The following is a 17,716-nucleotide window of genomic DNA, read 5'->3' as shown; positions in this document are numbered from 1 at the left end:
TAAGGCAATATTAAAGTAAACAATAACTGGATTTACACAAATGTCGCTGATTTCCATATTTTTCATCCTTTCATTTTATTACTGAGTTGACTGATGTGCTTATTTATTTATAGGGCCATCCGGTATTGATTCATTTGGTTGTGAGGTGCCTGAGCTGAAGAGGGTGGAAAAAACCCAGAAAGAAGACCAATAATGTTAGGAATGTGTTGTCATGGCTTTGTGTTTTGGTTTTTTTTTTTTAAAGAAAGGTCCCCATCTGCCAGCTCGCGGTCCCGTGAGAAGCATTCAGCACACGAGCGCTCTCGGGCAGCTGATCCTTTGGTCCAGCCCCAAGACAGGTGTTGAGTGCCTCATGTAGAGCATTGCTTTCTTAGCCGCTCCCCTTGCTTGGGTTGGCATGGCAAAGCTTCTCTTAACCACTTAGAGCCTCAGTTTCCCCATCTGTTAAAGGAGAATAAAAGCACTACAGATCTCTTCATGTTGTTCTGAGGATTAGATGAAATACAATGAAAGGAAAGAATTTAATGTAATTCCTGATGCATCGAGAGCTTCTCGGGAGTGAAGAGCACAGACTCTGGAGTCAACCTGGGTTTGAATCCTGCTTCTACCAGTTTCTAGCTGTTGGACCTTAAGCAGGTTGCTTGTGCCTCTATGCACAAGTTACTTTTGTATCCACTCTACAAAACTGGATAATAATTATACCTATTCCATAGGGTTGTGAATGAAGAACAAAGTTAATACTCACAGAGTGTTTGGAACATCACTTTGTGTGTTAAGAGCCTTTCTATTTTATTTCTGTTATCAGTCACCTTCAACATAGGTTTCTTTCGCCTCCACTATGCCTGGGTCAGAATCTGCCTCTTTCCTAGCTAGGTGTTCAAGGCTTTTTATCCAAAAGAAGGGGGTTTTCTGTCCCCAGAGGAAGCCAGCATGACTTACATCATCTTTCGATGGGAATAAGAGTTAGATGTTAGATTTCGGCAGTGGTCAGAGAAGACCCAAGTGTAGTATAGTGGAAAGTACATGTGGATCAGACTCAGATGGGCCTGGCTTGAATCTTACACTAGTGGTGTGGCGTGGGGGAAGTTCCTTAACCTCTCTGAGCTGCAGTTTTCCTCCTTCAATAAAGGCGACTAACAGGAGGGCTTCTGAGAACTGAGCAGGGTGAGGGCAGTTGACATGGTGTCTGGCACACAGTTGGTGCTCAGTAAGTGCAGGAGGAGAGAGAGAGTCTTAGGGCGCCCAGAAGAGGCAAAGCTGAATTCTCGTTTCCAAATCCACATGGCATGTGGAACGGACCCCATTTTAATAGCTGGCAATCTTCAAAGAACTTCGTTAATTTTTCTAAAAGGGTTTTCCATCGTCCCTTTAATGTACCAAAAAGACTACATTTGTCTGGAGTTTTATTCCCGAAACCCCTGCTTTCTTCATGATCTATTGACTAATCCATCGCGGCTGCCATGTCCCTCCCAGTGCCTCAGGGGAGAAGCGCTGGCAAAGAAAGGTGTTAATAAAAAGCATCTTCTTCATCCAGAACAAACTGCACAACACAGGCCGTTTATAATCCAAATTTGATTTTCATTTTAATTTTTTTAATGAGGGTTCATCCTTTATGCCACTTCCCTCTCACAATCCACCAGGCTCTGGGCTCAGAGCTGCAGATTCCCAAGTGGGCATTAATCACCTCCCAGGAATATTCCCTGAGGCGAACACCTTCCAGAGTCACATAAACTAACCCATAAAACGCCAAGGCTGAATATCGTACCCGTCATTCCTTCCCCCCAAGTGCGGGCCTCTTGTTGAAATATAACACGTTCAAGTTCATTCCTTAATTTCACTCCACCAGCCCTGGTGTATACAGAATACAGGCATCCTTTTATCTTTTCATACTATGTATGCGGGGGTCTTATTTTCTTTTTCTTTCCCCCACCGTGCTGGTGGTGGGAGAGGCGGAGAGGAAGTGAATTTGCCCTGCTGTGAATTGAGGAAGCTTTCCCTCTCCGCCTTGATTGCTTAAAGGACAGTCTTGATTCCCCCTGCTCAGGGAAACAAAGACAGCCAGAGAAGGTGGCTTAATGGAGACAGCTTGAAATGGCCAAAGTTTGAATATCCTTGTGCGCAGAGAAAAGAGCAAGACGAAAGCCCCGCTAATTACAAAAGTTGCTTTATGAAAGATAATTCAAAGCAATAATTTAGCAAACATAATCAAGTCGCACAGATGGGGTTGTTGATGGATGGATTGCAACATGCAATTAGCAGTTCTCGCAGTTACATATCATTAACCCTCCGAGCACAAAAATTATTTTCTCATTATTAGTTGAAAAGGTAAAATTAAGCTGACTAGACAGTAAAGGAACAAACTACAATTAATTACCTTCATTTATTACAGTCATTATTTTAAACTTATTTTTACTTGGAGAGAGAGACGAAAACATCTAAATTAAAAGTTTTGTTATGGTAAATCAGAGGTGAAACTTTGCTAAGGCGTGTGTGCAGTGGCCCAGCCAGAAGATGGCAAGGCCACTGCTGTGAGAGGGTTTTTTTTTTTCCCCTGCTTCCTTCCTCTTCCGCCACGAAGGAGATGTGGCCTGCATGGTGGAAAACCCCTTCCATTGAGGTAGAACAGACTTGTTCACCTGGGCCTGATTGAAACATAGCAGTTTGGAAGCCAAAGAGGCAGAGACAGCCTCTGGCCCCCATGGGAAGCAAGAGAGTAGTGGTCAGACGCCCGGGGTCTGAGTCCCGCCGTCACTGCCTGTGTGACTCTGGCCAGTGACTTCGTATCTCTGAGCCACTGTTCCCTCCTACGTAGGGACAGCTGTTGGGATCGCATGAGGTCCAGTGAGATTCACTGTCAAGTGGCCAGCTAGTCGTTTGCTCTCACTGTAGTGTGTGTGTGTGTGTCTGGTTGCTCAGGCCTGAGGATGTTGTCTCCCTGTCCTCTCAGGATCAGAGGGAGCGCGTGTGGCATGACCGCCTTTTAGGAGCTTGGTGAGGGAGTCGAGACACCACCTACCAAGAGACGGAACAGGGAGTTGGGCAAGCGTTTGTGCCAGAACTTGAAGGGCCACCCTTCTCCTTGGTCCCTCCAAGGCCCACTCAACAAATACCTGTAATGTCCCTAGGAGCTCAGTGCCTGTGGCTGAACCAGCGTGTAGGGGTCACGTCCCGCCCAGAGGTCCCCTTCCTATAATATCCCTAGGAGCTCAGTGCCTGTGGCTGAACCAGCGTGTAGGGGTCACGTCCCGCCCAGAGGTCCCCTTCCTATAATGTCCCTAGGAGCTCAGTGCCTGTGGCTGAACCAGCGTGTAGGGGTCACGTCCCGCCCAGAGGTCCCCTTCCTATAATGTCCCCAGGAGCTCAGTGCCTGTGGCTGAACCAGCGTGTAGGGGTCACGTCCCGCCCAGAGGTCCCCTTCCTATAATATCCCCAGGAGCTCAGTGCCTGTGGCTGAACCAGCGTGTAGGGGTCACGTCCCGCCCAGAGGTCCCCTTCCTATAATGTCCCTAGGAGCTCAGTGCCTGTGGCTGAACCAGCGTGTAGGGGTCACGTCCCGCCCAGAGGTCCCCTTCCTATAATGTCCCCAGGAGCTCAGTGCCTGTGGCTGAACCAGCGTGTAGGGGTCACGTCCCGCCCAGAGGTCCCCTTCGTTTACCCACCTTCAGGTTCACACTGTCGCTACAGTGGCTGCACGTCTCTGCTGGATCCTGGCTTTCCCCCATCAGGAGGCGGAGCCTGTGTCTCCATCCTCTGAATATGGGCCTTTAGAGTAGTTTCCACTTGAACCAGTAGACGTGCCAGAGGTGACCCTGTGCCCACGGCAGCAGAGGCCTCAGCCGGCCTGGGCTTTCTACCTCCCGCCTCCTCCAGCCCAGCCTTCCTGTAAGAAATGTGACCACCCTGAGGCTCCCTGTGGTGAGAAGCCCAGCCTGCATGGAGAGCCCCTGAGGGATGAGTCTTCACATGGTAGACAGAGGGGCCAGGGACACCAAGGCACCAGACGCAAGTCAAGGAACCATGCTGGCCGTCAGCTGCCATCTTGCCATGACTGCCTGAGAGATGACAAGAAAGAACCACCCCACTGAGCCCGGTCAACCCCCAGGACCATGAAGATAAGAAGTTGTTATGAGCCCTTTGCATTTGAGGTGGGTGGCTACACAGCAGGAGGTAATCAGAACGCCCGGATTTAGAGTGCCAATTCTTTCCTCCCCACTGATCCTCAACTCTCATCTCCCTCCTCTTTTCTTCCACCTTCTTCTCCATTTTCTTCTGTATGCCCCCAGCCCCTCTCCTTCAGCCTTTGCCAGATTTTAGCCTTCTCATTTTCCCCCAGCACCAGGTCCTTAGATCACCACCTCCATGCAGAGCGCCGCCTTCTGCCCTCCCGATGCCCGAGGGCATCCCAAGGCAGAAGCCAGGGCACACAGGCAGCATGCAGCCTTCTCAGCTTCAAACCTAGCATTGCCCTCCAGGGGCCCAGGTGGAAGCATCAGCAGTTCTGAGCTTTCGTCTCTTCTCCTTTGTATTTCTTCCCATAGAATTGGGGTGCATCTACAAGGCAAACCCCAATAGCTAAAGGAAGTCTAGAACAGATGCAGTTGAAGTTCTGTCTGTGGAGGAGCAGAAGGGTTATGTTGAAATAGGAATTTGCAAGAAAGCAAAAGAGGAGGCCTTGCTGCCTTCCCTGTGGGTGGTTAGGTGGCAAAGCATGGCACGATGCCCACCAGCCTGGCACTCCTATCCTGGGTGGATGGGTGTTGGTTGGATGAGTGGATGATTCAGTCAACAAATAAATACATATGTCCTTCATTGAGTGAGTTACCCTTTACTGTGCCTTCTCTAGAATGGGGTGATTGCGCTTGGACAGCCTGATTCATGTGGGTTTCAGGGTGCCACCCTGGTCAGAGATGTAACAAGCCATAATCTCCTGTGTTCTGAGGCATTCCAGACCCTTTCCCACAGGTCTCATGTAGCCAGAGGTGCCAAACACAGTCTACCAAGGGGAGTTCCCTCACTTTCAGGTGGGCAGAGGACTGGAAGTTCCTTCTTCTGCCCATATCCACCTGCCAGGACGCTAGGATTGATCGGACCCAGGTCGGACCAACAGGGCATCAGATGAGAGAGAGGCCAGGATATCTGCTGCATGGCTTCTGATGTGAACATCGCTGAGACTCAGTTGCTTACTCTTCTAGTCGGTCCTGAAGGAGGGCCTTGCCTTTGCTGGAGAAGTCTGCTGACGTGACTTTTATTGCACATCTACCGTGTGGTGTACACTCTCGAATGATTATTTCGTGTGTTCTACATGATATTTCTGTTAAGGGAAGGTTCTGTGATTATCTCCACTGTACAGATGAGGTTCCGGGGAGACGACTGACATCCATTTAGTACCTCAGGCAGGATGAGACCCTAGGTGGGCATGACTTCAGCCTCAGGAGGGTGGTGTGGGGTGGAGAAGGCACTCAGGGCAGAAACCCCAGGCCATCTGGCCCCTCCCAGCCTCTCCCCTCAGCCAGTAGACAGCCTGGCTTATCCCCACCTCAGGCGACGTGTCTGCTGTTCTCTTACCTGGAATGTTTTCCTGGTACTATCTCTTGACCCGATTAACTCCTTTCAAGTGTCAGATCCTCCCAAGAGTGAGGAAGCTCTCCCTGGTTGACTCCAACCCCTAGTCAGGCTTGGACTCCCATCTTTCCCAGCACGGCTCCCCACACTCACCCAGCATGCCGCATAGCAGAAGTCATGTTTGTGGGTGTCTCATCGTTCAGGGCCCCGGGGCTCCTCAGCTGTGACTGCCTGAGTGGGAACCACAGGAGGCTTTAGAGCAGAGGAGGGCCCGGCTGTGACTCGGCTGTAACAGGATCCCTCAGCCTCCTGATCACCTCCGCGTGGTGGGGGTGGGGCTGGCCTCTCAAAAATGACAGAGAGGAGGCTGTATGCCTCGCGTGCCCCGCCTGAGCCCGCACACCGCCTGCCCGAGCTCCTGCTCTCTGCCCCCGTCCTGTGCCCAGAACCAGAAGTCGTCATCGGCCGCCCCCACCTTCCGTCGCAGCCCCAGGCTCTGAGGACGCCCTGCTGCGCCCTCACAGGCAGATGTGGGTGCGGAAGGGGTTCTGGCCAGGACAAGGCCCCCCGTCCCTGTTCCTGAAGCTGAGCTGCCTAAGTGGGGCCTGGAGCACACGTCCTCACAGCTCGGATCGGCCCTGAGCCCCCCACCCAGCCCTGCACGCTGTGTCCTAGCTTGGTCCCTGTGCTCCCCTCCTGTTGCGTCTGCCTGCAGGACTCTTACCCTTCCCTTTGAGTTGAAATTTAATTGCAAGATCTTTTTTTTTTTTTTTTGCCTTTTGCCTTTTAACATTGTTTGCTATTTCAGCTGTCTTTGATGTCATAATTCTCTTACTCCTGAGGTAACCCTTTCTCTGTCGCTCCCAGCACTGGCATACCATCTCTTTGTGAGTGGGGCCCCCTTGGGGCCACACGGACGTTAGACACATGCAGTCCTGACCAGCCAGCAAAGCCAGGGAGAAGCGGCCTCACTGACCAGCGGGACCCAGCAGGAAAGATAAGCAGTGGGGACAAGTATCAGTTTGAAGCTAGATTGGCACAGGCTTGCATCCTAACCCATCTGTTGGCCCGCTGTGTGATCCTGGGCAGGTCACTTAACCTCTCTGGGCCTCAACTTCCTTGGCTTTTAAATGGAGATAATAATAATACCTACCTCATAGGGTTGATGTGAGGGTTAAATGAGTTGACCCTTGAAAAGTTCCAAGAACAAAGCTCTTTGGACATTAGTCATCACTCCCAGCTGATGAGCTGAATTTATTCCTCCCACTTCTCCCCAAGCCCCGTGAGGAAGCATCTGCTCTCGCCCGTTCTCAGGTAAGGTAAGTGAGGCTCAGCACCCAGCACATGGTGGTGGGTGGTGACTCAGGCTGGGACACTAGCCAGCAAAACTTACTGTGCATTGAGCCATGCGTCACCACGTCTCAGCAACATCGCAAGGGAGGCACCACTGGTGTCGTCCCCTCTGACAGGTGAGACGTTGCAGTTCAGAGAGGTTCAGCTGCTTGCCCCAGCTCACACAGCTCTTCACCAGCAGAGCAGAGGGTGGAAGACTCAGACCTCAGCTTGGAGGGCTGAGTGGATCTCCTCAGAGAGCTTCATGGGTACAGAGAAGCTGAGAACACTATAGATATTTGTAGAACTGGTCAGTTCTACATTGAGGCTCTGAATTGGACACTTGCAGGTAGTTAGGGGTTCGAAAAGAGACCTCTTTTTTCAGCCAGATCTGTGCCTTTTAGATATGTCTTTGCTGAGTTTTTTCCAGGCACAATCCCCCAGGGAAGCCCAGCCCATTGCAGAGAGCTGGATTCAAACCCAAGTCTGCATACCCAGCCAGGACTTGGCATATAGCAAGTGCTCAATAAACAGGGTGTCACTTGCAAGATTCAGTGAGAAGGATTTCCGTCCACCCATCCTGTTCCCGGCTCACATGCGTGTATGTGCACACCCCACTCCCCACCCCTTCCTCTGGTGACATAATAACTTTGATGATGCAGGTTTTCCTGGCTCCCATAATCCGGTCTGGCCCCTCTGGCTTTGCCCTGCCCAGCTTGGGGTAAAACTTATAACGAGCTGAACATCCTTCTGAATTTAATATTAAGAACCCACCAAAGCATCATTGAACCTGTCACACCATATTACAACCAAATTAAGAACCAGCAGCAATCCTCTTTCATTCAGTATCATATGCCTTATAAAGTAAATTATTAATGCTTTTTTCCCCCCAGTTAAGCAGTTATTTGCAGTTGTTCCGGGTATTTCTCATTAGAAATAACATCATCTAAAGAACGATATTGATTGATTTTTTTAATCTTGGAATCATGGACGTGAGCCACATATTTATATGACATTCCCTTTAACTAGAATTCTCATGCTTTATTTTTATATTATTGATCTTTTTGACACGAATTGCTTTTTGGCCTTGTGCGCATGTTGTAAGCTTTCCGCCTGCAGAGGAATGGGCCGGCGTCTGGGCCGAGCTGGGAAGAGTGATCGCTCCAGCGGCATGGCGGTAACATTCCCGCACATTTAACAACAATTAGTCTGTGCTGATGCCATGGTAGGCTTTCGTGTATGAAAATTTACAAGCCTTTTAATGGACTGCATTATGGAAGGCCATGCGGGGCCAGTTGGTGGGGAGATGAGGCCGCCGGGCGTGCATCCATCTCATGGCGCTGTCAGCCGAGCATCTCTTAGCGCTTGTAGAGCAACGCTTCTTGCAGAGCAACGCTTCTGCAGCAGCCAGCACGTCCCCTCGGGGCGTGAGTGCCCATTCCTGTGGTCACTCGGACATCTGTTCAGTAGATGTTTCTTGAACACCTGCTGTGTGCCAGGCATGGTATTCAAGGGCTAAGGTGGTGAATATCATTGACTCGCGTCCTCAGGAAATAGTGACAGTTGAGCTCCATTTGTGCCAAGAACCGCGCTGAAGCTAAGAGGGTGAGCACAGATCATTCTTCTGGCTCCTGTAATGTGGAACAGAAATGACAGAAGCTTCGATCGGCACAGACCTGGGTTCCAATTGCAGCCCTCTCCTTGACCAACGGTCTCAGTGAACCTCGGTTTCCTTGGCTGTGAACTGGGAATGGCAACTGCCCCTACCACACAGGCAGGCTGGGAGGATTCGTGCAGGTAGAGAGCTTGAATGGTTTTGTGTGGTGTGAACCTCCCAGAGTCAGGAGTGTTGTATCATGCTTTAGAGTTGGTATGCCTTCCCCTGCAGCCAGAGCCCTAGAGTACACATCATGCCCATCCCTGCTTCCCTTCCAGTTCCACTGAGACCTTCAGTCTTGCAGACATTTATTCTGCACCTGCTATATACCAGGGTGTGTTCCAGGCTCCAGAAATGAGGTTGTGAACAGCTGTAGATACCCCTGCTGTCCCCTGGGTCCGCACAGCTGAATGAGAGAAACAGCCAGACACACGCTCCTCAGGGTCAGCAACGATCGCAAGGATCACTGTTATGATTGAATTTCTTGTGAATTTCATCCTTTAACCCTTTGTTATTCAGAACATGGGGCCAGCAGCATCCACATCACCTGGAAGTGTGGTAGAAATGGAGTTACAATGGCCCCCCCACTCCACCTCCCAGATCTCTGGAGTCAGAATTCGCAGTTTAACAAGGTCCCCTTGTAAGTCAACTATATTAAAAAAAAAAAAAAAGTCTCAATAATTTGGTGATTTGTGATTCATGTATTCATTAAAGTTTGAGATGCTCAAACTGCCCATTGAAATCTCCTGAGGACTTTAAGAAAATATTGAGACTTGGGTCCCTCCCCATAGTGGCTGGCATTCTGTCTGGTGTGAGGCTTGGACATCAGGATTTTAAAAGCTTCTGCTGGTGATTCTAATATTTGAGATGCTCTTGTCCTAGAAGTTCACCATCTAGTGGAGGAGACGGATACATAGAAATAACCAATCATGTGCTGGTAAATGTAGAGCTGGCTGTCAGGGGAGTCCTGACTTCTGTGGTGTAAATACTCCCGCCAGGAACAATTTCAGGCTGGCAACATGGAGTTGGGAGGAGATACGCAGTAGCATCTCAGGTAGTGTTTCCACCACAGACATAAGAGCTGTGCATAACCTCAGAGCCCCAAGAGTAGTAATATATCATCACATAATTAGGAAGCGATGAGTTCTGAATATGTATTCCCTCTTTTTTTCAATCTTTTGTGTTAAAATACACATGACATTTATTACCACCTTAACCATCTTTAACTCATCAGTTCAGTGATATTAAGTGCATCCACACTGTTTGACAACCATCACCACTATCTATCTGCAGAACTTTTTTCATCTTTCCAAACTGAAACTCTGTTCCCATTCAACAGTAACTCCGCATTCCCTGCCCCTGGCAACCACAATTTTAAACTTCCTGTCTGTGAATTTGGCTGCTCTAGGTACTTAATAGAAGTGGAATCATCCGGTATTTGTCTTTCTGTGACTGGCTTATTTCACTCAGAGTGTCCTCAAGATTCATCCAGATTGTAGTACCATCATTTTTAATGTAATTTATGTATTATAATTGTAGGTTTGTACGGTTTAAAATTTTAATTAGGGCCATGTTTAACAACCAGCTTGTAAAAGTCCAGAAAATTTAACAGTCAGCTTTGGCAAGCTGCTACAGGTAAGCCCCAGCATTACCACTAGAAGAGCAAGTGAAAACAGAGAGCCAAACAGCAAGCTTTAGGCCAGGGATCAGCCACCGCTGGCCCTCAGGCCAAAGCCTGTTTTTATAAAGCTTTATTGGAACACAGCCATGCCCATTCATTCATGTATTGTCCACGGCTGCTTTCCCACCACAGCTGCAGAGCTGAGTCATTACAGCAATCTGTATGGCCTGCAAAGCCAGAACTATTTATTATCTGGCCCTTTACAGGAGAAGTTTGCTGCCTCCTGCTTTTAGGTGTTCAGGGAGTGGGAGAAAATTATTATCCATTCATTTGGTTACTCCGTCAGTATATACAGAGCACTTATTCTAGGCACAGGAGCAAATGAGACAGAGTCCATTCCTTTCCAGAGCTGACCTTCTGGGAGAAGACAGATGTAATTCAGGCCCTCGCACAGCAAGTAAATGTATAATCATCGTCTATAGCAGTGGCTGTAACACAAGCTCCATGGGGTTCTGAGAGCGTCATGGGATGTCAGGGAGGACTTCAGGAGGAAATGCCAGTGAACTAAAGCATGGCGCAGAGCATTCTAGCCACAGGAGGGCTGGAATGGCGTGCCACGTAAAAGGAGCAGTGTGTGCTAAGGCCCTGAGGGAGAAGGGAGGCGAGAATTTCAGGGCCGAAAGCCCGGGAGAGGTGGCCAGAGTCCCTGAGGCCCTCACCTGTGTCCTGGCTTCTACCCAACCCCCATCTACCCTGCCAAGCACAGCATCGCTTTGAGCCAGGCTTACCCTGGTACACTGGCCCCCACTGCCTCCCCACCCACAAAGACCACCTCACCTCCTAAATTCCCTCCATATTCCTCCTTCCTGGCCTTAGACCCCACAGTGTGACAGACAAAAGGCTCTTATTTAGTTCCTTCTTGAGGTTTATAAACTCCTGCCCTCTAATACAATTCTTCTCAGCACAACTACAAACTAACAACACTTAATTAAAACGTAAAGCCAAATATTCGTGGATCAGCCAAATCCTATGTCCTGGAACTAAGCAGAGGCCCCGCGCTGAAATTCGGGGACTGGGACACAGAGGTGGGGTCAGAGGGTGGGAGGGCTTTCCATTTCTTGAGCACCTGCATGGTACCATACTCAAGGCTGGTGATCTGACATCTGGGATGTTTGGGGATATTCTGGAAAATCCTAAGGAAAACTGAAACTCTAGTGGAGACAGATCACATAGCTGAGAAGTAGACGAGGCAGGATTCAAACCCATTGTGTCTGCAGTAGCCACGGTGGTTCATTCCTGTAACGACGACATCAAACATAGCAAGAGATTATTTCTCAGTCACATCACAGTCTGGTGCTGGTTAATGACGCAAAGGGGCTCTGCTGCACGCAGCCACTCAGGGATCTTGGTATCTCCTGGCTTCTGCCTCTGCCTTCACTGCGTTCCAGAGTCCCCTTCACTTAAACAGTGCATTGGGGAAGTTCTCAAGGGCCAGACCTGGAAGCGGCCACATCGTTTTTACCCACACTTCCTTGACCAGCACTCAATTATAAGGCCGTGTCCAATTTCAAGGGAAGCTGGAAATAGAGTCCAAGGTGTGTCCAAGAAGGTGTTAAAAGAAAAAACAGGGCTAGGTGAGTACATAACCCCGTGTCCTGCACTGTGGACTCCCTAATGGGTGAAGTAACTACCTCATTAGCTATTGGAGGGTAGGATGGGGCCAGGAAAACAGTAGGGTGAGTACATTTTGGAAAAAGAGTAGGAAATAAGTTTGAAGGAATCTGTTAAGTCCAGGAAGCAGCAAAGCAAGGGCAAGGAAGAACTTTTAATGATCTGGTAAAGATATATAAAGCTCCTACTATATATATCTCTGTGGTGGCCTGGCTAAGAGAAGAAATGAGCTTTGTCCAACAAGGAGGCCAAGCTACCCACTGGGAGCCCACGTCCACAATCAACTAAGAAAAAAAGCAAATGTGCTTACTTTATCAGCAATCAGGGGCAATCAGGGAAGACTTCCAGGAGGTGAAACCCCAGCTCAGGTTAGGAAGACTTGGACAGGATGAAGCACAGAGAACAAAGTGGTAAGCGTACAAGTCTTGGCATCAGGCAGGCCTTGGTTTGAGCCCCAGTTTGAACACTGGCTGGATGTGATCTTAGGTCACATCCCTTCTTTCCGACTCTGTTTCCTCAATAAACTGGTGCCTAGTGTACAGGCTTATTGTGAGGACTAAATGAGATGGTCATGTTCGGAGTGTTTATTTATTAGCTCAGTGTGTTACACACAGAGGCTGAAAATGAATAGTTATTTGCCAGTGACTATTTGGTGAGTTGTGCCATGTTTCTGGAGCTACAGTATGTAGGGAGGAAAGGGAGAGAAAGAGGCAAGGAAACCAGGCAGGGGGCTTCGAATGCCATGTCAAGTAGATGAGGTGACATGGATTCTCTTGATGTATGAGGACAGCCTAACCAGGAGGCTTTTCTAGAAAGATCCCTCTGGGGGTGAGTCGGGTAGGAGAGAGTCGACTTGGAAGTCGGGGTCTGGAACACTTGAGACGTGGCATAATGGTGTCCTGACTTGAGGCAGAAGCAGAGGTGTGGCCAAGAGAAGGCTGGTTCAAAAGAGTTTGGATGTGGGGGTCTGGCCTTCAGGTGGCCGAGGGAGATAGAAGGCCTGGGTATCGGGCTCCAGGGGTCAGTGGGGATGACACTGTTAGCAGAAGAGTCAGAGTCAGAAGTGGCTTCTTGAAGACAAGCCCCGTTGGTTTAGACACCTAACCTCCAGGAGCCAGGGAGGCCTTGGCTCAACCCCAGCATTCTAAGCACTTTACAGATGTCAATTTATTATTCCCTGTGACTATCCTATAAGGTAAATGTTTTAGCAATATTTTACAAGTGAGAAGAATAAGGCACAGAGAGGTTGGATAACTTGCCCAAGGTCACACAGCAAGGGGCAAAGACAAGATTTGAACCAGGGGCAATGGCAACCCACTCCAGTACTCTTGCCTGGAAAATCCCATGGACAGAGGAGCCTGGTAGGCTGCAGTCCATGGGGTCACTAGGAGTCAGACAGGACTGAGCGGCTTCACTTGCACTTTTCACTTTCATGCATTGGAGAAGGAAATGGCAACCCACTCCGTATTGTTGCCTGGAGAATCCCAGGGATGGGGGAGCCTGCTGGGCTGCTGTCTATGGGGTTGCACAGAGTCGGACACGACTGAAGCGACTTAGCAGCAGCAGCAGCAGCAGCAGTCCAGGTTCAGAGTCCTTACCCTTGATCGTTATTAAGCACCTACTGTGTGGCAGGCCCTGGGGATCCAGTAGTGAACAAGAGCTACTTTGCCCCAGGCTCCAAGAATCCCACTAAATTCCAGAAAGGGTGGCTCTGTTTACAGGTGCAGATGTTCTGGCCCAAAAATACTCAGATGTTGAGCAAGGCCACGCAGCCAATTGGCAGCAGAACACCTCTCTTTCTTCCAGGCTTTATGTGCTTCCTACAACGCCCCATGTCCACAGGGTAGGGACACTTTGACAATTTAACCAGTCAATTATAATAATATTTTTCTCTCGGAATGTTTAAAAGAAAAAAAAAGTTGGCTCGCTAAGGTATAATCATGGCTCAGAGGCCAACCTGACATTAGTTATTAATTAGGCCATTATGCATTCCACAGTGATAATTGCTTTGCTGCAAAGTCACCAAGCATGAAACGGACCCAGCACAGAAACGCAATCTATCAATCTGAGAAGTCGCAGCCCAGTTGCGTTCTCTCACCTTGAGTCGGGTGTACACCAGAGCGGGAAACAAAAAGAAATTAATGATGCATCAATAGGCAACAGCAAGCTGGTCCCAGCCCGATCCTGCTCTGGGATGATCACATCCCTGGGCACAGGGATGACGTTCAAGTGAAGTTTATCAGTGAAAATGCCTATTTCTCTTTGATCTTCTAGCCAGTGGCAATCTGTTCATCCCCTTTCCTTTTTTTTTCTTTTCCCATCTTGGGGGAGGGAAAAAGCCATCTGTTTGCCTCGCCTGTTGCTTTTGCAATGAGTAGGGTGAGGGTATAGCAGCTGCCAGGGCTGCCCAGGTGTTGTGAGCAACACAGCACCTCTGCCTGGGTTCTGTCTCAGACTGGGTTCTGTCTCTGGCCTTGGTGGGGCAAGAAAGGAGACCCGCCCTGAGCCTCCAAGTGAGAGGCGTCAGTGTCGAGGACAGCTGGAGTTCCATCTTAAGAGAAAACCTTGGGGTACAAGAAACAAAAATCCACCCAAGTTAGCCTACATGAGAAACATTCATTATAATACTAACTACCTGATATTAATAGGGTATCTGTTGTCTGCCAGATGCACAGTTATGTCATTTAATCCTTGGTCTTGTGAGAGAAGTTTGGGTATATGAGGAAACTAAGGCTCATCAAGATAAGGTGTCTTGCCGAAGCTCCCACCACTGGTGGTAGGATTGAGATTCAAACCCAAGCTCATGAACACAGCACTCTGCTGAGACCACATGAGAAGCTGGAGGAAGCATAGCTGGGCTTCCAGAGGGTGGGACAAGGAACCAAAACAGCTCAGAAGCAAAGAGGGTGCTTCTACAAGGGGTGAGAGTCCTTGTTCTGCCCTCTCTCTGGGCCAGCTTTCTCACACGTGGTAGATGGAAGTGCCTGCCAGTGACAGCCATCTCAGTCCCCACATTCACCCTCCTGTCACTGGAGCTAATTACCTAGGCAAATAAAAATCAACCAGTCTCAGATTTACACTTTTAGGATAACAAAGGTGAATGGCCTTGCCCAGTGTCTGCCCCTGGTGCATCAGCCAGGGACAGGAAGATGTCTATGCAAACATCAGCTGCTAAGGCCGATCTCGGAAAGAAAGAAGGTGACTGACTCGCCGCCTGTCATCAGCCTAGTTCCGCTTCTTATCCTTTCGTCCGTCCACACAGCCCTGATTCTCTGTCTCGTCTAACCTTTTCAGTTGGCCGCTTCACATCCTGGAGTTATTGCTAGGTTCCTGCAGACATTTGGGATTTTGCTCCGGGAAGAGTGCTAGAGTGATTCTTGCAGAGAGGGTTGACAGCGTCTGCATCTACCCCAGGATTTAGCAAGCTCCAAAGGTGTACAGGTCTCAACCAGCCCCATCATCTGTATTTTGCCCAGAGGTCAAGATAAGGAAATGCATGCTGCTGAGAATGGGTTGTCTCCAGTTTTTGCTCACTGAAGCCAGGCTCTGGCCCCTTCTTGTTTCATTCTCCCACATGACTTGCCCGCACCAAGACCTTATGTTAGCCTACATGTTCTCTGTGAAAAGAGAATCTAAACCAGTAAGTCAAGTTCCAGTGGCTAAGAGAGTATTCTTGATCCAAAAAAGATGGCAACCACGACTGCCTAAAGACTTGTCACGTTGGCTCAGCTCCTCCGTGGAGCCTTCAAGTCAAGTTTATCAGTGAAGTTTATCCAACCCATGTTTCAGTCTTCGGCCAAGCCCTTGAGGGGCAGATAGAGTAGCCGGCTGCTTCTGTGATCGTCAGAGCTTGGGATGGCCAGCTTCCCTGGACCATCCCTTGGAGTTAAGCTGTCAGCCTGAATGTTTCTGATGCTTAAGCATACTTAGCTGAACAAACTTTTAGGGAGTTCTCAGGAACTGACTAATAGTGTGAAGAAGGACTTAGATGTCTCTGTTATAATTGTTCCCCTTTCAGGGTATAAGGCGGGGAGACCCTGACATTTTGAAAAGTAGTAAGGAGACTGTGTTCTTCCATCCATATTTTCTTGTCTTGTTGGGGACAAACATAATCATCATTTCAACAGATGTGTGTGTGGCTTCTACTACATGCCAGATGCTGTTCTAAGTAGTGAACAAAACATTCTAGCAGGATATGATAAATCAGTAACAACCTGCTGTTTGAGGACCTGCTCACTTTGACATGGACCCAGCTCTATTCTTTATCTGGCCTAATCCCGGTCTGATGTAGTTACTATTGTTATCCCCATTTTACAGAGGAGAAAACTCAGAAAGGTTAGGTGACTGATCCTGAGTCACAACAGCAAGTAAGTCATAGAGCTGGACCCAGTTGATAACCCTTCTAGACCAGGGATTAGCAAAGTATAGCCCCTAGGTCAAATCCAGCTCCCTTCCTGTTTTTGTAAATAAAAGTTTTATTGGCACACAGCCACACACTGCGGCTGCTTTCACTCTACAAGGACAGAGTTGAATAGTTATGATAGACCATAGGATCCACATAGCCAAAAATATTTACTCTCTGGCCCTTTACAGAAAAGGCAAGATCAAACCTATAAATTTTGCGTGGTCGAACTTGACTTAGAGAATGGGTATCTTCCAACAGTCATTTCTCTCATTTGTTCTTCCTTCCTCCTTTCCTTCTCTATTCTTTTTATTATGGACAAATTCAAATATGTGAGAGTTAAAAAAAAATAAAATAATGAGCCATGTTACCCAGTTTCAATGACTGTTCACGCATAGCCACTTCCCTTTTGCACCCCTGGATTATTCTGAAGCAAACCCAAATCATTGTATCATTTCACCTATAAATATTTTAGTGTGCGTTGTTGTTTAGTCGCTAAGGCATGTCCAACTCTTATAGCCCCACGGGCTGTAGTCCACCAGGCTTCTCTGTGCATGACATTTTCCAGACAAGAATATTGGAGTCGGCAACCCACTCTAGTACTCTTGCCTGGCAAATCCCATGGACGGAGGAGCCTGGTAGGCTGCAGTCCATGGGGTTGCTAGGAGCCAGACACAACTGAGTGACTTCACTTTCACTTTTCACTTTCATGCATTGGAGAAGGAAATGGCAACCCACTCCAGTGTTCTTGCCTGGAGAATCCCAGGGATGGGGGAGCCTGGTGGGCTGCTGTCTCTGGGGTTGCACAAAATCAGACACAACTGAAGCCACTTAGCAGCAGCAGCAGCAGCAGCCATTTCCTTCTCTAGGGGATCTTCCTGACCCAGTGGTCGAACCCGCATCTCCTGCATTGCAGGCAGATTCTTTACCACTGAGCCACCTGGAAGCCATTTTAGTCTATATCTCTAAAAAATAAGGAATCTCTTTATAAACATAACCACAGTATCATCCAAAAATTTTTAACACATTTCTTTTTTTAACTGAGATATATTTGATATATAATATTATGTTGGTTTCAGGTATAGAGCATCAGTTCAGTTCAGTCACTCAGTCATGTCTGACTCTCTGCAACCCCATGGACTGCAGCATGCCAGGCCTCCCTGTCCATCACCAGCTCCTGGAGTTTACCCAAACTCATGTCCATTGAGTCGGTGATGCCATCCAACCATCTCATCCTCTGTCATCCCCTTCTCCTCTCGCCTTCAGTCTTTCCCAGCATCAGGGTCTTTTCAAATGAATCACCTCTTCGCATCAGGTGGCCAAAGTATTGGCGTTTCAGCTTCAACATCAGTCCTTCCAATGAACATTCAGGACTGATTTCCTTTAGGATGGACTGGTTGGATCCCCTTGCAGTCCAAGGGACTCTCAAGACTCTTCTCCAATACCACAGTTCAAAAGCATCAATTCTTCA

General features: G+C 48.6%; 1 protein-coding gene across 2 annotated transcripts in view; it reads left to right on the top strand.

The window, feature by feature from the left end:
- CUX2 (cut like homeobox 2) overlaps positions 1-17,716 on the top strand; it is a 235,545-nt gene that overhangs the window by 138,545 nt on the left and 79,284 nt on the right. The gene's annotated exons all lie outside the window — the stretch shown is intronic.

Source organism: Capra hircus, chromosome 17 (genome assembly GCF_001704415.2).
Source record: "Capra hircus breed San Clemente chromosome 17, ASM170441v1, whole genome shotgun sequence".
Lineage (NCBI taxonomy): Eukaryota > Metazoa > Chordata > Mammalia > Artiodactyla > Bovidae > Capra > Capra hircus.
Note: the sequence above shows the minus strand (reverse complement) of the source record. Positions and strands in the feature narration are given on the sequence as shown.